This window comes from Mustela putorius, unplaced genomic scaffold (genome assembly GCF_011764305.1).
Source record: "Mustela putorius furo isolate JIRA1106 unplaced genomic scaffold, ASM1176430v1.1 tig00003987_pilon_pilon_pilon, whole genome shotgun sequence".
Lineage (NCBI taxonomy): Eukaryota > Metazoa > Chordata > Mammalia > Carnivora > Mustelidae > Mustela > Mustela putorius.
Window position 1 is genome coordinate 10,946,627 of NW_025422126.1, and position 17,213 is coordinate 10,963,839.

Sequence of the window (17,213 nt, forward strand, 5' to 3'; positions counted from 1 at the left end):
TGAAATCTCATTGTCATGCTAATAATCCACGTTATGTCTAGTGAAGTTGAGCACATTTTAATATGTTTATTCCCTAGTCAGAATTCTTACCTTCATGTTTAAAGTTCAGTGAAATATTTCATACATGTTTGTTAAAATGATGAAAATAGATATATACCAAAATACCCAACACAAGTCTTGATACAGAGCTGGCATTTCATATATGTCAATTACCACTCTTAGCTCCCATCCTTCTCATAAATAAGAACTACTTCATAAAATGAGGAAGAAAATCTTCCTCTAATTTTTTTTTAAAGATTTTTAAGTAATGTTTATATCTAATGTGGGACTCAAACTCAATACCCCAAGATCAAGTGTCACATGCTCCACCAACTGAGCCAGCCAGGTGCCCCTTCCTCTAATGTAGTTAAGACATACCAACATATTGCTCACATAGATGCTTCTTGAGGACATGTGCACATACATGTGCACACATGTGCACATGGAGGCATGCGCACACGCATGCACACACACACACACACACTTTTAACCAATTCGCTGAAGGTTTTTCTGTAAGAAGCTGAAGTTAAATTGCTTTATTATTTTCATGTTTTTTATTCCAATTTAACAAAGGAAAACATGTAAGATTAAATAAATAAAAACCTGGCACATGAGGAAGATATGCCAAAAAGAATTGTCAGAAACCGCAGCAGTCTTCTTTGCCTGTTTTTCAGCAATCCTCATTTGGACATGCTCTAATCTCAAATCACAATGGAGACATATTCCAAATAAGAATATGTGTGATAAAAGTCCAATTTAATGTAAATTTCAAAAGTCAGAAATATTTATATTACGGTAAACTCATCATGTGTTTTAATAAAAAATTACCGATGTTGTACAACTTTCTAGATTCTGTGGGTATAGAAACTTCTTTTTATGATAGTTAATATGCACAGAATGAGCTTCCAGGAAATCAGCAGGGACTCTTATTAGTTCCCAAAGTTTTGGAGGGATTCCAAATGCAACTAAGCCAATTTTAGAGATATGGAACTAAATCTAAAAAGTAGAGATGATAACATCTTCTTTAAAGTAGTATTTCTAAGACTAGGGAGTATGCATATAAATTGGCTGAAGGACAGCAGAGACTCAACAATCATTAGTAATGATTTACCTATACAACAATTCTTTCAATTCTGTAAGTATTTATTAAAAATCTAGTATGTGCAGGGCACTGTGGTAGGCACTGGAATATATGTACTAGAAGAGAAAATAAATAAACATAACAAAACAGAAGCCATCTACAGTACTATCATAAATACCAGCTTTTTCTCAAATCTTCCAACAGATATGTGGATTTGAATATTGGTATAATAGCCTACTTATCATGAAACATACATTAATTAACAAAATAGAGCTTTCTTTTTTAATTTCATTAACTGTAATTCTTAGGCTGGTAAATTTTTGTTGTGGGGGCTATCTTCTGCAATACTATTTGTTAGAGAAATGAGTTATAGAAGCAGTGGACTGAAAGAAAAAAAGACCAAAAGTTGAAATCTGGCTTTGCCAATGACTATTACTATATTTATTTAACCAAGACAGAATTTAGAAAACAAAGCAGTAATAGGGCCAACCTAATGGGATTTCTCAGAAACTGTAGATGTTATACCAAGCAGAATTTGGGCTTTTAAGCATCAGCATAAAAGTAACACAGAATAAGTAAAAATCCCTGTTCCCAGCTCTAATATTTGGATAGCTCATAGTCGAGTGATACAAATATTACACACTGTATGCTGCTGGTAAGCTCACTAATTCTCTGCATTCTTTATGATTCAGTTTCCTCCTTTGTAAAAGGAAGGGTGATTCCCTACTTCCCAAGTTTTGGTAGAATATACAGCCAGGGATTTTCCACTAGTCCATATAGCTCCTTCTTTGTCATCCTTTAACCTATAATATTATAATTAGTTATTATTATAGACTATTATTGTAAATCTATATATTCAAAAATATTCAAATATGTTGGTTCTTTTTTTTTTTAACTACCAATAAAACCAGAAGCCACAAGGACAGAGAGGTTATATAAGCAGCCACAATTTCTTGTCATTTAGGGGTTTCAATGATTAACAAAGTTCTTCCACCTGTAAGCTAACTAATAAATGGAATCTACATAACAGAACACAGAGATTTTTATGAAAATATTTTTAAAAATTACAAATGAAAATGCCTCTAGGAAAGGAGGCACTAAGTTTGCCCTTTTGAAAACTGTACCCAATTATATCTACTTCACAGGATTGTTGTGCCAGAAAATCGGGTTTTTGTTTGTTTTGTTTTAATTGGAATCTCTACAATAATGCAAGCAATATGTTTTGCTTAAATTTTTAATCAAGTACAAGTGACTGATATAAATCTGTCAATAACAAGTTTATCCCAGGAAATCATGGAATCTTCCTCTTGCCTCTCATTGAGAATATTCCATTCAAAACATTTTTGCCAGGTTGTGATTTAATTACTATTATGGACAATCCTTACATAAGGTGGAGGAAAAGTCTAGAGTCCATGAATGGTGCAGCACAAACATCCCAAGACCACCTCTGATCTCCCTACTACTCTACTTAGCTTTGCATTACTATAAAAATTGAGAAGGATCGAGGCTTTTAAAAGAGATGATCTCAACAGAGACACAGGTCATTAGGAGACAGCTTAGGAATCTGGAATCAGAGGAATTTGTTGGAAACCCAGCACTGCTACCTACTAACCATGCAGTTCTGACCCAATGGCACAACTGTCTGAATCTCACTTTCCTCATCTGTAAAAGGGGCATGATAATGCATTGCTGATGTGGGATAATGTAAGTGAACATTCAAAGTAATCTGAAAGTTGGGAGAAGAACTTTCATCATGGAAAACAAATGAATCAAAAGCAAACATTTGAAAGTATTCTGAATTGAGATGGCTTATTTGATCTGTTGGCTTATTTTACTTTGAAAAATTTTTTCTTTAGGATAGAAATACCCTTATGGGAAGAGGAAGTGGCATGGAGAGACACAGAACAGAGAAGGCCATGTGAATACACAGGCATAGACTGACGTGATGCACCTAAGCAGCCAAAGGACCAGATTGCTGACAACCATACAACCATCAGCAGTTAGGAGAGAGGAATAGGGCAGTTTCTTTCTCAGAGCCTCCAGAAGGAATAAACCTTGCCAACACCTTGATTTCAGGCTTCTGGCCTCCTGAACTGTGAAAGAATTAATTGTTGTTGTTTGAAGACATCAAGGTTTTGTTATTTTGTTACAGAAGCCCTAAAGAACACTGATGCATCTCCCTATACTTTCATTGCTTCAGTTGTGATATGCTGGCATAGAGCTATAAATTTACCCAATAATAGTATATAAACTACACTGTATTTAGGCTGGAATAACAAGGGTAAAAAGACACAGATACATACGTGTCAGAAAGAGAGGCATACATTAGACTAAAAGACAGCCCTAAATGTATTATAATGGTGGCCCACTGTACTACCTGTGGCAATAAGGGGAGGTGGGTAGAGGTGGATCCTGCGTCACACAAGGAAAGCTCTCAAAAAATAGAGAACTGGGCTGAGTGCTGCAACAGAGAGAGATCATCTTGTTAAGGGCCATGAAGAACAAAGATGAGGCAAGGAATGCAGACAGGGCCAGATTGTGAGTCCAAATTTTTCCTGAAACAGTGTACTTCAGTTTCCTCATCTATCAAGTATGTAGATTGGACAAAGTCATAATCTTGCTCCACCTCTGGGGTTCTGAGAATCTAGGAATATTTAACGCCTTGAAAGCTGTCATAACTTTGACTTTGGCTCCCAGGATTACTAAAGTAACAGTTCTGTTAAGTCACTCAGCAATAATCATCACATAAATGAGTGATACTGAAAAGTATGTGTAGTTAAGTGGTTGATTAACCTAATTAATAATTAAGTTTTTTATTTTAACTCCAGTATTTTTCACACACAGTGTTATAGTAGTTTCAGGTATACAATACAGTACTTCAACTATTCTATATATTACTTAGTGCTCAGGATGGTAAGTCTACTCCTTAATCCCCATCACCTATTTCACCCATACCCCACTCACCTTTCACCCATCCCCCCATCCACTACGATTAATTTAAAATGCACTGTTGTGAAGTTCCATACCAAAAATATTGGCTTAAGGAAACCAAGACCTCCATCCTGTACCTACATGTGAGTTTGTGCCCAAGTGAAAGACATACTAGGCAATGAATCATCCAACTAAGAAACACATCTTATTTCTGTTTATGGACCTGCATCAGGCTTAGGCACACCCTACAGATAAGCATGAGAGTACTGACCATGTGAGGTAGACCTGAAGTAAACAATTTAAAAGACCATTAATATAGCTGAAGTGAAATATAACCTGCCCCTCCCTTCCCGACATACACACATAATAGGGGGAAATGTCTTTAATTGGTTATTTTGGACTATCTTTGCCAAGTTCAGATTTTGGTTTACAAAGGAAGGCACTGCAAAATTTGCTGTAGTTCTGCAAAACTACAACTGAAAAACCTGAATTCTAAACCAGGCTCTGCCATTTCCTAGTATGTTCCCTGGAGAAAGTATATAACTTCTCTCAACATTAGCCTCAGCAATAAAATGGTAATTAATACACTCTACCTTGAACAGTGAGCACAAAAATTTATAAAATTACATATTTCATCTACCTACTATAGTATTATATATTTTAAGGTAAAATTACCTTTCAATTAGCCTCATCAATTAGATCTAACAGAGAATCTAATATATATTATAAATTATATATAATATACATTTTAATCTATATATTTTAATATATATTCCATCTATACATATATTAAAGAAAAATTTTTAGGATCCTAAGTATATTCTTAGACCACTCCATACCATGAAATGATTTAATTTATACTACCTTCTATAGATACTTGTGCAAAATTATTTATAATTCATTTGTACACAGCAGCACATAAGTGTTCATGTTGGAATTTTTCCAGTAATTTGAAGCTGTATACAATTTCAGACCTACTAACAAGGTCACTGACTGCAACTGTAAGTACATTTCTATTTAAAAAAGAGCTGACTCTCCATGATTTAAAACAATTCTTATAAATTTCACAACAGTCAGTTATGTAGAAATGAAGGTTTTTCCCAATGGCAGCCCAAGTAGTGCAGAAAACTGGTGTTTGAATCAGATAGAATTTACTTCCCATTCTAACTCTGTTGCAATTTATTAGAACAGAAAGTTATCCTCTTTGGTAGTGTACAAATAATAATGATCACTATACTACTGCATAGTTAATTTGATCATCAAATAAGATAAGACATGTGGTAACACAGAGCTAAATGTCTTAGAAATAGGAAGTAGCAGAATAACCTTTTTGTGGGGTCTTTATTATGTAAGTATTTGGGTGTGAACATTTTGCAAAACTGGCTTTTCAGTCAATCTGATTGGTTTAAAAATACTTACCAAAAATTGTTACAGCTTCTGACTGCCCTCCTCCCTACAACACCCTCAAATAACACACTGAACAATAAAAACCAGATAGACAACAACCTCTGCTAGATACACAACAACAAAACGTTAAAACATCACTGGAGTTCTCTGATAGTTTGATGGCAATTGCCTTTTTTGAGAGAGACCTAGAGCTTCAGCTTCAACTGTTCAATTTAATGGTATTCCTTTTATTATTATCATTATCGTTATTATTGTTGATGCATAACTGACATGCAATATTAAATCAATATCATGCGTAAAACATTGATTCAACAATTCTATACACTACTTACTGCTTATTTCACAATATAGTCCCTGTCTGTCACTACAATGTCATTACAATATTATTAACTATGTTCCCTATGTTGTACTTTTCATCTCTGTGACTTATTTATTTTATTACTGGAAGTTTGTACCTCTTCCTATTTGCCCATACCCCTACCCACTTCCCCTGGGCAACCACCAGTCTGTTCTATTTTTAAGAGTCTGTTTTTGTTTTTTCTTGTTCATTCATTCATTTGTTTATTTTTTAGATTCTACATAAAAATGAAGTCATATGTTATTTTCTTTTCTGTGTATGACTTATTTCATTTAGCGTAATACCCTCTAGGTCCACCCATGTTGCTGCAAATGGCAAGATCTCAACCTTTAAAAACTACTATATGCCCATATGTATGCCACCTTCAATCTTTTATAGACATAAGCTTATATATTTAAATAGATTTTAAAAAGGAGTACGTTTGGCCATCACATTGTTGATCTATTTTTATAGTTAAAATGCCTAACACAATTGTTTATTTTTGGCCTCACATTTTATTGTGTAAACCTTGACAGTTTGTTCTAATGTTCCATTCTTTGCAGAGTACTCTGTTGATGGTAAGTAGTAAATACAATAGAGAACATCTTACACTTGTTATAGTTCTAAAAATATCTTGTGACTCCTAAAATCAACTAGTCAATGGAACACAAAATTTATAGTGACATATATTAAATTACCATTTATATCCTAAAATTCAGAACTTTTTTTTTTCTTGGCAAAGCAGCACTTTATTTCTTTTTACCACTCACATGATATTTATCTGGGTTTGTATAACTCCCACACAAAATAAACACCAAGCATGTCATGAATAGCAAGAAAACTTATGGGTATTAAACATATATATGGATACACATATGGACATATTATCATGTCCTTGAAAACTGACATAGCAGCAACGCTCATCTGGGAAAAACCTCTAGCACTTTGTATGAGTTATATGTGATGATTGGATTATATAAAATACATGCGGCTTTTTTTTCATTATTCATATACTATAAAGAAACAACATTATGGCAGTTGCCCAAGGACTTTTGCCTTAGTCCCAATTAGCCTTGTCCTTAAAAATCAGGAGGCCACAGATAAAATGTAGTATTTTCAGATATGAGAGTCCAAATTCTAAACCCCCAAGATTTACTTACTAATTCAGCACAGGTACAATATGACAATGGATGGTACTTTCTTTCATCTCATTACTGCTTCTATGGCATTGAGTGCCAATAGGTCAGAGAAAATCTCCCTCATTCGTTGCATTTATGTCCCCAAGATATCCATTTACTAGAATGAGATAAATAATGACCAATAAAAACACAGGCTTCCAAAGGTTATTTTTTTTAAGTAATTTTAAAGAAAAGGATACATAATGTTCAGATCCAGATTTAATGCACTATTATTTCAAAGAAAAAAAAAAGATACAGGATTTGGCATTTGCCATACACTGGGCTTGGTTCCTGCCTCTGTCAGAGGAGGGGAAGTTGGGCATACTCTATAAACCCTGACTCAAATCCTCATTTGGGAAAATGGATGTAATAATACTTTAGAAGTAGATTATCATGTAGCCACTACAGAGTGAGATGGTCTCTAGGTATTCATAGAGAATTTCTCCCCAATAAATATAAGGAGAGAAAAAAAAATCAAGGTACAAAACAGTATACGAAATGTTCCTTTTATTTATTGTCACAGTAAATAGTCTTAGACATCTGTTTTAGTATTTCTGTATCTTTGACAAAGATTCCTACAAGTGGGATGGACAGAGAAGAAGTTAGCGTCTTCACTGTTTTCTGTGATCATGACAAATTTCCTGCTGTAGGATTGCAACCCAGCAGTGTAGGAGAGTGCCTTTCCAGGCAGACTTTCCAATAAAGGGTTTTTCTTGATCGACAGATAAGAAATAGTATCATTGTAGTTGTAGTCGGCATCGGTTGTTATGAATAAGATCTCCAGTGATTCTACCAAAGGTGGTGTCCTTGGATTGGTAGTGATTGAAACCAGAATGTCCCAGGTTGAGTAGCAAGTAAGACACAAGGAAATGAGTCAAAGGGTGAAAACACTGCCTGGGTGCCTGGATGGCTCAGTGGGTTAAAGCCTCTGCCTTCAGCTCAGGTCATGATCCCAGGGTTCTGGGATCGATCCCCGCATCGGGCTCTCTGCTCAGCAGGGAGCCTGCTTCCTCCTCTCTCTCTGCCTGCCTCTCTGCCTACTTGTGATCTTTGCCTGTCAAATAAATAAAATCTTTAAAAAAAAAAAAAAAAAAAAAAAGAAGTAGATTATCATGACAGTGACCTTGGATGACTGAGTTGTAAACCAGTGAATGTAGAGCCCTTCCCTCTTTTCTTTAAGTTTCCTTGGTATAATCCTAAACTTAACTGTGGCTCTTATTTGGAGACAAGGAGCACTGTGCCTGGAATAGGAAGATCCAGGCAAAAATTATATTTTTCCTTATCATTTAATGCTTATCTGACTTAAACAAGTCACTTAATCTCTCTGAACTATAGTTTATGTATTGTAAGAATAAAAAATAGTATCTAGTATAACTACCTCAGTGACTTATTGAAGCTGAATTAGAAACTGAGGTTGAATTTATCAAAATTCTTTTTAAACTATGGAAAACCATTTAAAGAAAATAGCTCAGGAAGTTTACTTGGAGGGGTTTCCAGAGTGTTAAAAAAGAAAGCAGAAAAAAAGCAAGGTGTTGGGAAATATGTAAAAAGCAATCCCATTTTAGATAAATATTGACAAAAACCATGTGTGTGTGTGTGTGTGTGTGTGTGTGCACGCGCACCTGTGTGCATCCATATGTGTAATATGCATCTGTGTGATTACATCAGCATGGATAAATATCAACATCACTTACCTGAGATAGTACTGGGATAGTAGAGAAAGAAGAAAGGTTGACAGTGGATCAATAAATCAATAAACTTACAAAAATATTTAAGAAAATGAAGAAAAAATAGATACCTATATCCAAGATAAATGCATGTATGTTATATAATTTACATAAATTTATAGTGTCTAAATATTTGTGTGCATAGTATAGACATAGACTGAACTATATAAGAACAATCACCAAAGCACTAATGGTAAGCACGTCAGAGTAAAGCATAATGGAGAAAGATGTTTCTATTTTATTCCTACACATGGCTGGTATTGTTTTATTTTTATTCAATGAGCATACATTATTTATGAAATTTAAAATACACAAATAGGGATGCCTAGATGGCTCAGTTGGTTAAGCCACTGCTTTCAGCTCAGGTCATGATCCTAGCATCCCGGGATCAAGTCCCACATCGGGCTCCTTACTCAGAGGAGAGCCTGCTTCTCTCTCTGCCTCTGCTGCCACTCTGCCTGCTTGTGCTCTCTGTCTCTCTGACAAATATATAAATAAATAATATCTTTAAAAAATAAAATAAAATACACAAATATTTTTTTCTCAAAAAATAAAACAAAATCACTAATCTCATCCAAAGAAATATTATACATGACACTGGCCATTTTTTTATCTATGCACACCCATTTCCCCTCCTTTGCTCATTATAGACATTACTAGTAGATCATGGCATCCTTTTTATCAAAGCTAGACACAGCTTCATCACTCTTCACACAATGCAACAGGAGCCATTACTAAATAAGAGAGACGATCACACTAGAGTAAATTATCTTGCCATCAAAGCATCAATTAATTTCTTTGAAGGTTAGCCCCAGATTTTCATCTCTGCTTATGCAACAGCAACATTTTAGCCAAATGTTTACAAAATAATGAATGTTATCTAAAGATAATAATTACAATTTGAACTTTTCTGTGTGTGAGATTACAAAATAGCGGTATTAGAAAATGATTAAATAGCAAAAAAAAAAATAAAGTTCATATATGCCAATTATTCTACTGGGAAAATGGTCAAGGACAATAAAAGGATATTTCAGGCTTCTGAAGTAGAAAAAAAGATGGAACACATGTCTTAAAATTGTGTGGTCATGCTCCTCTTAATAGGGAAGAAACAATAGGACATTTACTTACTGGCAAATTGTATTAGGGCTTCAGCAAGATAATTTGAAGACAGATTTCCAGTGTGGCTTTGTCCTTTAAATTCATGGTGCTTTTCTGGAAATAACTTTACATCAGACTCATATTCCTCATCTGTGAAATGGAACTAGAACAATCTTGCATCTCACTCCAAAGACTGGATACACATAAAAGCACTCTGCTAACAACTAAATAGGATACAAATGTGAATAACTGTGACATTAGAGGGATATTACAGCCTATTATTCACGTGAGAAAAATGACATGCTGGTTTAGAATAAAACTTAGTAAAGCAATAGGTGATTTTCTGAAGAAAAAGTATCTGTATTGATGAATTATTATTTTGTTATTTTAGTTTAAGCATCCCTTAATTCTTTAAAATCATATTTGATTATGGATGATAGCAATTGTCTCTTACAACTACAATGAATGCTTGTTGTGACAAATTATGTGTTGTGGGGGAAGACTAAAAATATTTAAATCCTTTATCTCAGTCCTTTTAAGGAAAAATTCAAAATTTTAGAGTTTCTATTACTATTTGTAAAGTGGAAAAATAATAAAAGGCATGACATAAAATGATTAATAATTCAATCTACTTAGGTAGTTTTTAAAAACTGACTAATTTCATTATAGCTCCATAGGTTCTTTCCCATAAGTAAGCATTGTCTGCTCAGCCACTGTATACCAACATTTTGCTAAGTACTGCAGGGAACACTGTGGGAGGGATAAAAATACCCAAAAGAGGCTGAATTTGAGACAGTCTGTAAATGTCTTCATAAAGATAAAATACATGCTATTGGCTCAGATTTTGGTTATGTCTAACATATAACTATATGTTAAAAAGTTACATTTCACTAAGAACTGTGCTAGATATTTAGGATATATACCCTCCCCAATAAGGAAGAAACACAGATGTGGGGGGGAAATATATGCTGTCAGAAGCTATCAGAGAAAGAATCACAGGGTCTATGAAAATACAGAGAACATCCACCTACCACACCCCAAAAAACACATAATCCCTATTTATCCTGATAAAAAAGGCTTTTTGAAGGAAGTGATCCTTGATCTGTGTCTTAAAGGACAAAGGAACTGAATCACAAGGAAAAAGAGAAAAAGAATGAAGAGGTGAATCAAAGGAAAGGCAAGAGAAAGATAAACATTCATTTGACCCAAATTTTGAGGCCAGTTCTCTACTAACCCCTTTTGAAGGTGATAGCTTATACAAATGTTAATCTTTCTGGTGAGATATATCTTATTTTGTACCTCTATTATTGTATTTTTCTTCTTTATGCATGACACATGACTTAATAAAGGTTAAAAAGCATTAAATGATAAGGATGGTAGTGGAGCTCAATTCTATTTTCATCTCTAGTTCTTGTACTTTTCTTCATATTAACACTTCCCTCTAGAACTCAATTCCTTCTTTCTTCTTCTAGAACCAGAAAAAGAAATGAGTATCAAAATCTTAACTTCTTTGTCTAACTTTAAGAATGGAATTATAATTTCCCATACTTATTTACCTGTTTTTCTTTAAGAGCCATGTTGGGTCCATGGTCAAAGGAGCGAGACTGATACAAAGCGAAGGCCAAGCCAAGCATTGATAATCAAACTGACCCGCCAGGGCCGTCTCTTGCAAAGAAGCAATGCCGCTCTTCTTTACAAACTAGCTTTTAAGGGCAAAGGCCATGTGGTTGGGCCTGGCCACGCACAGGTGACCAATGAGACTGTAACACAGAGAAAGCTGCACAGTCCTGCTAGGTCATACATAAATAACCAACTGAATTACAATTTACCCTATAGTAGATATTTAAACTAGCCTATCACCTTGGTCAGACTTGGTACCCAAAGGGCACCCAAAGGGCAGGGCCCATACTCCTTGGTAGCTAGGAGACAGTATGCACCCCCCACTGATTGTATACCTCCACCTGGCCTGACCCACCCTTGTATTTGGGCTTTGTTACCTGTGACTGGTTTCTGGGACTTGTTTTTTTTTTTTTTTTTAAGATTTTATTTATTTATCAGAGAGGGGGGGTGGAGAGAGAGCACAGGCAGAGGCAGAGGGAGAAGCAGGCTCCCTGCCAAGCAAGGAGCCCGACATGGGACTCGATCCCAGGACGCTGGGATCATGACCTGAGCTGAAGGCAGCTGCTTAACCATCTGGGACTTGTTTTTAAGGAAGTTCCCTGAAGGAGTGGGGGGCAGGGTCAGGATGGAGCTGCTCTGGCTAAATAGGCCCTTACAAGCCACAAAAAGCATCAACATAAGAATTAATCACACCTGAGGAAAAAGGTAATTAAATGCTGACATTTGACCATCCCTCAACAGGTCCAGGCCCTAGCCAGTTCTTTCCTTCTTTCAAAAACATTACTGAGCACATAAACTTTGTTAAACAACAAAACAGGACATCATGAAGTAAGAGGAACAAACAAGGGGATATTGTCAGTAAATTTAATCACTGATGAATAAATATGTGTGCAGTGCTGAAAAAACAATTATGAGAATGTTGGAGAGGGCAAAATGGGAAGATCATATTTAAGATGGAGTTTGAGGGTTAAGTAGGCATATTTCCAAACCAGAGACAAAACAGGACACAATCTAGGGTGAGTGGGTCTCACAAATGAAGGAAATGCAATGAGTGGGCTGGCTGTTCTGAATAAGGAACCATCTGTGATTGGTACTTAGAGCACATACATTGGGAGGCAGCATATGTGTGACAGCAGAGGAAGGCACAGCAGCATTGAGCACACTCTAAATGCTAAGTGAGGGGGGGCTGGATTTTGTCTGGAAGTTTTGGGAGATTTGAAGGGTGGTAAGCAAAATAGTGCCATGATCAGATCTGTATTAGGGTGAATAGGATTGGAGGGAGGTCAGGGGGCAGTGAGGAAGATGCTGGAAGAAACAATACCAGGGCTTTGAGGCTATAAATAGGGAGAGGAAAAAAGAGATGAAAGACCATTTCCTCAGAAAGGTCAGCCATGGTCCAGATCATGAGAAACTTAACACTGTAACTGAAAGATAAGACATTTATTTATAAGAATGTCTATACCAGTAGGTAGCATCTCAATATTTCCTTCCTGGTGTTAACAGAAGTTGAGCAGAGGGAGATGGCTTCAAAGACTACTTGGAAATACATTACCATGGCCTCATTTATTTTGAGCCTAGTCCATCAGTATTAGTAATGATGAGGGAGCAGGAGGCTGGCTGAGGACAGAGCAAAAGCTGGCACCTCACACCCCCCTCTCCACCAGCTCCCCTCCGTAATATGTGTAACATTCCTCAGGCCCCCTTGACTGCCATGAACAATAAGCAAATAGTTAACATGCAGAGATCACAATCCTGCAGGACAGGAATCTCCCTTGCTCTGCAGATGTCCTAGAGATCTACAAACAGGGAGGTTGCCTTATCAATAGCACAAATTTCCAGAGACAAATAACTCTCAGTTCCTCAAGCCTTAATGTCTCCCTCCCCACCATAACTGGAGGAGGCTGAGGTAGAAGGGAATGTAAATGATAGCAGGATCATAACACCCCACCAAGAATCTCCCAACTATCTTGATGCTAATGCCTGACCTAAAGACGTCATTGATCAGGCCATAAGGGCAAGGCCTCCTCCCGGGACCTTGTAGGCGCTCTTTAACATATGAAAACTCCGTTGAAACCTCCCTTCCCCTCACCTTCCCCCAACCTCAAAGTATATAACCTGCCATACCTCACAACCTGGGGCAGCAGCTCTTCCTGCCCACGGGTCCTGTCCCCATGCTTTAATAAACCACCATTTTGCACCAAAGATGTCTCAAGAATTCTTTCTTGGTCATCCACTCTGGACCTCAGCCCACGGAACCTCACCTAGGTTCTAGAGCTTCATCAGTAACAGGATGCACTGGTTGATTGGCCAAGAACAACAACAACAAAAAAATCACTCAAAGGAACTTCACCTATTGTAGCTAGCTGTATGCCTCTATCTCTCTCTCTCTAAACACACACACACACACACACACACACACACCGTACTGCTTCTAGAGCTATGTTTCAGCATGATTTATAATTTGATTTAACTATTATAAATTTAAAGACCAAGAGACCAAGGGCAAATTAACCCATATTTTTGAGCCTTAATGTTTCCTCATTGGCAAAATGGGGTGATAATACCTCTCTGTCAAGGTTACTGTGAGGATTTAAGTAAACAATTTAAGTGATATCCCCGGGCACAATCTAATAGATAGTAGATGCCTGATAGGTTTTATTTCAGTTTGGTTTTTGTTTTCTTTCTTGGGGATAATCAACATAGTTTATAGATCTTTGTCACCAACACCAAGGAAATAAATTTCTTCTATGTATGACAAGAAGAGATAGAACTATAGATGTTGTGTAGAGTATTCTTACATTGCATGCAAACCACTGGCATATATTGAGTCCCTCCTAGATGCCAGGCACTGTGCTTAATCCTGGAGACACAAAACAGCTCAGAAAAAGACCATTTCCTCAAAAAACTCACAACCAAGAGAAAATAAATAATAACAGAGTATTAGGTACCAAAATAGAACAGAAATTCAGAATAAGATTTTTTTTTACAAAATCTCCACTGGGTATACAACATCCATTATGTCCAGAAAAACTGTTGCTAGAGGACACTTAAGTAGTGAATGAATTTAGACTAAATATTTGATGCAGTTCAGCACCACTGAGAAATTCGGCTTGTGTGGAAGAAGAATTTGCAGACCAGAGAGCATGAATAAATTCCATTAACCCCAAGTAAAAGCTGTATGTAGAAAAGAAAAAAGAAAAAGTGCTATGATCTGAGAGACAGTTATTTTTCCAACTTAATTTTGTTTTTTATTTTCCCTGTCTTTCCCCAGAATTAAGACTGACTTCTTTTTTTCTCCCCTACTTAGCTTTGATGTATTTTTCTAGGGTCTGCAGGTTCTATAAAAATAATATTTTCAATAATATATTCTCTCAGAAAGACAGAACTCTCTCAGTAAAATATATATGAGAGCATTCCTTCCAGTCACCAGCTATGATTCATTTATTACCCAGTTGGCCAGGGTTCTTCAGAAAAGAGAATGGTCATTTCTCTCAACATCCACTGCCATGGCTCTCCAACTTTTACCTGTTTTGCTAGTTATAATGCCAATCAGAATTTATAGGATATATTCTCTTCCCTTTTCCTCTCTTCCCACCCCCTACTGAGTTTCTTCCTACCTCATATACTAGCCTGACTCAGTAGTTATTTTCTGGTATTAAAAACAGCTTGGAGAAAAAAAAAATTAAATTCAATTAGCCAACATATAGTACATCATTAGTTTCAGAGGTAGTGTCAACAATCCATCAGTTGCATATAATACCCAGTGTGTATTACATCATTTGCTTTCCTTAATGTCCATCACCCTAGAACCCCATCCCCTTGCCCACCTCCCCTCCAGCAACCTTCACTTTGTTTCCTATAGTTAAGAGTCTCTCATGGCATAATTGAAAAAAATTACAGAAATGTCCCTCATGGCTTTTATCCCTCTCTGATGACTTTCCAGTCAGTTTTCCCTCTCTTTCCCTAAGATCCTCTTTGCTATTTCTTGTATTCCACATATGAATGAAACTATATATGTTTTTATATGGTTTCACTATCTTTCTCTGATTGATTTATTTTGTTTAGCATAGTATACCTTCCAGTTTCATCCAGGTAGATGTAAATGACAAGTGTTCGTGCTTTCTGATGGCTGAGTAATATTCTGTGTGTGAGTGTGTCTGTGTGTGTGTGTGTGTGTGTACGCACATATCCTCTTTATCCATTCATCTGTTGATGGAATCTCGGCTCTTTCGATAGTCTGGCTATTGTGGATGCTGCTGTTATAAGCATTGGGATGCAAGTGCCCCTCTGGATCACTACATTTATATCTTTGGGGTAAATATCTCATAGTGCAATTGCTGCGTCATAGGGTAGCTCTATTATTTTTTTTAATTTTTTATTAACATATAATGTATTATTAGCCCCAGGGGTATGGGTCTGTAATTGCCAGGTTTACACTTAACAGCACTCACCATAGCACATACCTTCCCCAATGTCCATAACCCCACCACCCTCTTCCTATCCCCATTCTGCCGGCAACCCTCAGTTTGTTTTGTGAGATTAAGCATCCCTTATGGTTTGCCTCCCTCCCGATCCCACCTTGTTTCATTTATTCCTTTCCTATCCCCCCAAACCCCCCACATTGTTTCTCAACATCCTCATATAGGGAGATCATATGATAATTGTCTTTCTCTGACTGACTTATTTTGTTAAGCTTAATACCCTCTAGTTCCATTCACATTGTCGCAAATGGCAAGATTTCATTCCTTTTGATGGCTGCATAGTATTCTTACACACACACACACACACACATACACACACATATATACACACACATACCACTTCTTTATCCATTCATCTGTTGATAGACATCTAGGTTCTTTCCATAGTTTGTCTATTGTGGACACTGCTCCTATAACCATTCGTGTGCACGTGCTCCTCCAGATCACTACATTTGTATCTTTAGGGTAAATACCCAGTAGTACCCAGTAGTGCGATTGCTGGGCCGTAGGGTAGCTCTATTTAAAACTTTTTGAGGAACATCCAGGCTGTTTTCCAGAATAGCTGCACCAGCTTGCATTCCCACCAACAGTGGAGGAGGGTTCCCCTTTCTCCGCATCCTCGCCAGCATCTGTCATTCTCTGACTTGTTAATTTTAGCCATTCTGACTGGAGTGAGGTGGTATCTCATTACGGTTTTGATTTGTATTTCCCTGATGCCAAGTGATATGGAGCACTTTTTCATGGGTCTGTTGGCCATCTGGATGTCTTCTTTGCAGAAATGTCTGTTGATGTCCTCTGCCCATTTCTTGATTGGATTCTTTGTTCTTTGGGTATTGAGTTTGATAAGTTCTTTATAGATTTTGAATACTAGCCCTTTATCTAATATGTCATTTGCAAATATCTTCTCCCATTCTGTTGATTGTCTTTTGGTTTTGTTGACTGTTTCCTTTGCTGTGCAAAAGCCTTGATCTTGATGAAGTCCTGACAGTTCATTTTTGCCCTTGCTTCCCTTGCCTTTGGAGATATTCTTAGGAAGAAGTTGCTGTGGTTAAGGTCGAAGAAGTTGCTGTCTGTGTTCTCCTCAAGGATTTTGATGGATTCCTTTCTCACATTGAGGTCCTTCTTCCATTTTGGGTCTATTTTCATATGTGGTGTAAGGAAATGATCCAGTTTCATTTTTCTGCATGTGGCTGTTCAGTTTTCCCAACACCATTTGTTGAAGAGACTGTCTTTTTTCTATTGGGCATTCTTTCCTGCTTTGTCAAAGATTAGTAGACCATAGAGTTGAGGGTCTATTTCTGGGCTTTCTATCCT